Source organism: Antechinus flavipes, chromosome 3, assembly GCF_016432865.1.
Source record: "Antechinus flavipes isolate AdamAnt ecotype Samford, QLD, Australia chromosome 3, AdamAnt_v2, whole genome shotgun sequence".
Lineage (NCBI taxonomy): Eukaryota > Metazoa > Chordata > Mammalia > Dasyuromorphia > Dasyuridae > Antechinus > Antechinus flavipes.
The window spans coordinates 314363693-314369388 of NC_067400.1; positions in this window are offsets into that span (position 1 = coordinate 314363693).

Below are 5696 nucleotides of genomic sequence, written 5' to 3' on the forward strand. Positions count from 1 at the left end.
CAGGAGGGGAAAGAGAGCAAGAGCATGTCCACGTGTTTCACTTGGAATGCCTATCTCTTGGCCACCGAAATAGGAGTGACCCCACATGGATACCATGTTTGGAATTAGAATGCAAGGAGCAGGGACAGTGAGAAAAAGCAGGAACCCGTCAGACAGACAGGCAGGCAGGCATGCAAAGGTCACTTAACATAGCTCAGGAGAATTAGATAAGCCCATCGCATAAGTGAGGGAAAAAAGACTTAGAAGCCAGTTGAAGTAACCCCTTTATTTAGAAAATAGTAAAGTAAAACGCCTCTTCATCAAGATTTCTTTGTCTTTCACTACTGAGATTAATGAAAGTTTAAGTTAAAATTTTCTTGAGCTTGTATGGATGTCTTAGTATGATAATATTCTAAACTATTATAACTATAATTTTAATTGATAGTTTTTGGTTTAGGGGTTGAGAAATTACCTTTTATAATAATATTGTTCAGTGTCCCCTTGAGGATGATTGAATCCCTCTTCTGATATAATAATATAGACAAATAAAATAGAATGTAATATTTCCAATACATTGCAAAAAATGAGATTATTGTAGGAAAAAAACATTGTGTTGTCCATATGCAATCTACCAAGCTCTGTTAAATTCTACCTCTATTAAATGTCAGCATCACTGACAAATATTTATTCATGGGGTAGAGAATAATAGGAATATAAGATTAAAGCTGGCAGTGATGTTAGAAGTAATATATCTAGTCTGATCCCCTCTTTTTCTCATATCTCTGGCCAGAATCATGGTCCAAGGTCCTCCTTTTTGAGGAAACCCAGTCTGTTTGCTCAATTTGCTCATCTGTAGCTCCCCTGAACTAAAGAAGGAAATGGCAAACCACTCTAGTGTCTTTGCCAAGAAAGCTCTGAATGAGGTTATAAAGAGTCAGACATGACTGAAAAACAACTGAATAGCAACAAATAAAAAAGCAAGAGAAGTGATATGACGGAGGTAATACAGAAAGTAACAATAGGGGCAGCTAGGTGGCGCAGTGGATAGAGCACCAGCCCTGAAGTCAGGAGGACCTGAGTTCAAATCTGGTCTCAGACACTGTCTAGCTGTGTGACCCTGGGCAAGTCACTTAACCCCAATTGCCTAAAAAAAAAAAAAAAAAGAAAGTAACAATAGAGTCAGGATTTGAATCCAGGTTCTCTGCCTCTAAACCACAATTCTTTCTATTACATTACTTCTATTTTGCAAAACAAAATTACCAGAAGCAAAGTTTCCAAACCAGGCTGATTTCTAAGGACCATCTGACATATTTTGGAAAGAACATTTGAACCACAAGTCTCAATTCCTAAGACTGATCCTGGTTCTAGGACCAGCACTGCCCCCTTCACTAGCTGTCTGATGTTAGGCAAGGCAATAACCTCTACATAACCTCTAAGGTCTCTTTTCAGCCTTAAAATCTGAGATCCAATGAACCACCATGAATCACTAGTCCTCTTCTTCAAAATGTGGTGAAAACAATATGATCTGAGCCCCATAGATGCAGTACTTTGTAAATCCCCAGATACTACATAAATATCAATTTTTGTTCAATCATTTTTCAGTCATGTATGATTTTTTGTGATCTTATTTGGAGTTTTCTTGACAAAGCTACTGAAGTTGTCCGCTATTTCCTTCTCCAAATAATTGTACAGATAAGGAAATGATTTAGGTTTTCCATACTTCAGGTCCAGTGCTCTGTTCTCTGAGCCACCAGCTGCCTTGTAAATGCCAGTGTCATTATTGGTATTATTATTGTTATTATTATTATTACTATAATAATAGTAACTGCTTCTGAAGTCAAGCAGCAGAGTTACAAAAGTGATTGCCCCAGCCAAATCCTTTTCCCTTATTTCCCACTATGTCTATATTCCAAATCAAAAGCAGAGCATAAATAGATGTTTTGGTTTTGATGTTTGCAAAGATTCTGTTTCAACTTATATGAACTGATGTTGAATGAAATGAGCAGGACCAGAAGATCATTATACACTTCAACAACAATACTATATGATGATCAATTCTGATGAACATGGCCCTCTTAAACAATGAGATGAACCAAATCAGCTCCATTTGTTCAATAAAGAACCAGCTACACCCAGCAAAAGAACTCTGGGAAATGAGTGTGAACCACTACAGAGCATTTCCAATCCCTCTGTTTTTGTCCACTTGCATTTTTTATTTCCTTCACAGGTTAATAGTACACTATTTCAAAGTCCGATTCTTCTTGTGCAGCAAAATAACTATGGACATGTATACATATATTGTATTTAACATATACTTTAACATATTTAACATCTATTGGTCTACCTGCCATTTGAGGAAGGGGGTGGAGGGAAGGAGGGGAAAAATTGGAACAAAAGGTTTTGCAATTGTCAATGATGAAAAATTACCTATGCATATATCTTATAAATAATAAGCTATAATTAAAAAAAAAAGATTCTGTTTCTACTTCAAAGATAGATACAGATTGAAAGGCAGGTTAATTGACTTTATCCTGGGAAAGTGAACTTGATATCAAGGACTGCTTTGGTCACTGACTCTATGGGATCCCAGATAAATTTTCACCTCTCTGTGCCTCAAATTTCTCACCCACAAAATAGACCTTTTGATGCTTTGATTATCCTCCTTAGGAATAGATGAAGATGATGTCCAGTGATATGGCTAATAATAATAATACCAGTGGGCAGCAAGATGATGCAATGGATAGAGAACCAGGCCTATAGTCAAGAAAAGTTGAGTTCAAATCTAGTTTCAGATACACACTAGCTGTGTGACCCATCATTTAACATGATTTGCCTCAATTTCCTCATCTGTAACATGAGCTAGAAAAAGAAATGGCAAACCATTCCTGTATCTTTGGCAAGAAACTTCCAAATAGGACATAAAGAGTCAGACGCTACTGGAAATGATTAAATAAGAACAAAAAGTAGCATTGTTGTAGTGCCTACTATGTGCCAGGCATTGTACAAATATTTTCTCATTTTATTTTCTCAACAACCCAGGGAAATAAGAGCTCTTATAACCCATTTTACAGATGAAAAAACTGAGGTAAACAGAAATTAAGTAATTTGTCCAGTATTATATTGTTAGTAAGTGTCTAAAGAATTTAAACTCAAATCTTACTGACTTCAGGCCTACAACTCTATCTATTGCAACCACTTAACCACTCCTATTTTGCTGGATTCTTATTTATTTTGTTATAACCACTTGAATATAGAGCATTTCCAAATAGGAGTTTCCAATATCATCCACAAGACCACATCACATTCACTGGAAGATAGTGTTGTGATGAGTAACTAAAGGCGAAAGGAAAGCTTTTAAGGAGATTGTAAAAGCAGAATAAGAGAATTCAGAGAGGGAAATTGCAGTTTGAGAATTGAGAGGTGAACAGACTGTGATGGTCATGAACAGCATGATGAAGTCCAAGATGTAGCAATGCTGATAGTTGGCTAAAGCACAATAGAAGTGCAGAAATTATGAGGCATCATTAAGAGTCATTCACATAGATTTTAAAATCTCCAAGGACAAAAGAGAGGGAAACCATGAACCAGGGAGTAAAGATATAGGGAAGCTCGTCCAAATTCTGAATTCACAGGATCTAAAATGATGAGAATTTACTGCATTATAATGTGAAAGAAGATAATAAAACCTTCACATGTGCCAGGCAAGACATGGCTTTCTTTTCTATTTTTCCATTTTCAGATAATTATTTTTGTTAGTTTTTTATTTTTTTTTTAAATTTAGTTTTCAGTATTTGCTTTTACAAGATTTTGATCTACATCATATTTTTGTAATCATATTTTGTTATATTATACATGTACAATCATATTAAACATATTTCCACATTAGTCACTTAGTGAAAGATGATTTTCTTTAAACACACACACACACATACACCCTCTCTGTTCACCATCCCACAGGGCTTTAAGGCACTTTTAATGATGCAAAAACAAAAACATGCTACATTAAAGTGGAGAAAGGAATATATCCCCAGAATAGAAAGGCTAGGGCAAAAGGACAATGTCCCCTCCTTCTGGCAATAATAGATCATAAGCTATAATTTCAGTAATTAAACCAGGGGATTTCTACTTCTTTCCTTTTGTATCCCCCACCTGATATGCCTTTATTTTAAGAAACAATTACAATCTTCCACTCTGTTCACAAACATTTGGGATTGTCAAAAAAACAATTTTTATTTTTTACTGCCAGCCTTAAGAAGCATGTAAGGGATTCATCAAAACAGTGAAACGCCATAAGTCTCTGCATGAGATAGAATTTCAAAGTAGGTCATCTTTCTGGGCTAAATTCCCAGTTAGCATACCTGACATACTATTGTTACTGGCATTAGTCCTTTAAAGAAACATCAGCAGTTTGTGGCTGTTTACTGACCATTCACCTGTTCTCCCGTCTATTCATTCATTCTGTCTCCCCTTCCAAATCCTGTGTCTTTTTAGATTTCTATCCACCCACTGCTTGGAGTTTGTAAATGTCTATGGATATGCCTATTTCTACACACGATACTATGGCAATTGGGAGTCTGCTTTGTGATCTCCAGTTTGATATACCAGTGAGTTATTAGCCGGAATAATATCCCATCATCAACTCAGTTAAATTAATATTTAATAAATGCCTACTATGTGCAAAGCACTAATGCTACCTACTAGAGATACAAAAATGAAAAATGGTACCCCCTTCAAAAAACTTACAATGTGATAGGGCAAGTGTAGAGTATTTATATTAATATATATGATCTAAAGCAATTAGGTAACCCAGTGAATTAAGTCCTGAAAACTGATTCAGATGAGTTCAATGACTTAAGCACTGTCTGCCTCGATTTCCTCAAATGCATGAGATAGTTATCAAATGCTTGGCAAAACTTAAGAGTTATTGTGATGATGATGATATGAAAAAGGTAGAAAAGAAAGTTAAGGTCTTTTTCAGAAAATTTAAGATAGTAGAGACTCCTTTTAGCTTTAGGATAGAGAATATTGAGGAAAATTTCATGGGGAAAAGTGGTACATGAACTTCCTAAAAGTAATCCATGGAGAGGAATAGAGAAAATGCATGGGGGTGGGAAAGGGAAGAACAAGATCAGAAAACAGTTGGCAGTCTGGTTTTTTTAGATTGGAAGTAATACAAAATAAGGCTGAAAAGGTAGGTTGTAGTCACATTGTGACTCCTTTACTCATCTTTGAAGGTGATATGGTTCTTTTCCTTACCCAGAAAGACACTTTTTATTATTTTTGTACTTGATCTCATTACTTCCTATCTCTTCCAAGTTTGTATCCACAATAATTCTTTCTCTCCTTCCACGTCCCTCTCTCTTTTTCTGTTTTTCCCCCTTCCTTCCCTCCCTCCCTTTTACTTTCTCTCCTTTTTTCAATGTCTATAAATGCTCAACTCTACCCTGTCCTTAGGTAATCTCCCTTCAAGCATCCTGAGCATTATTTGTTGTTAATATTCCCTCCATCAGAATGTTTCTTACCTACTTCTCTCAACAGGAAGGTATCATGCTTTCTCACCAATTCTTGCTCAAGAGAACCAAGCTTAATTTCCAAACAATTCCATTAATGGTTGCCCCATTAACAATTCTAGAATGGACCAAAGTTTCATGCAAATAACTTGACCCAGACACTCAAAAACCTTTAATGGTTCTCCATTGCCTATGAGGAAAAATATA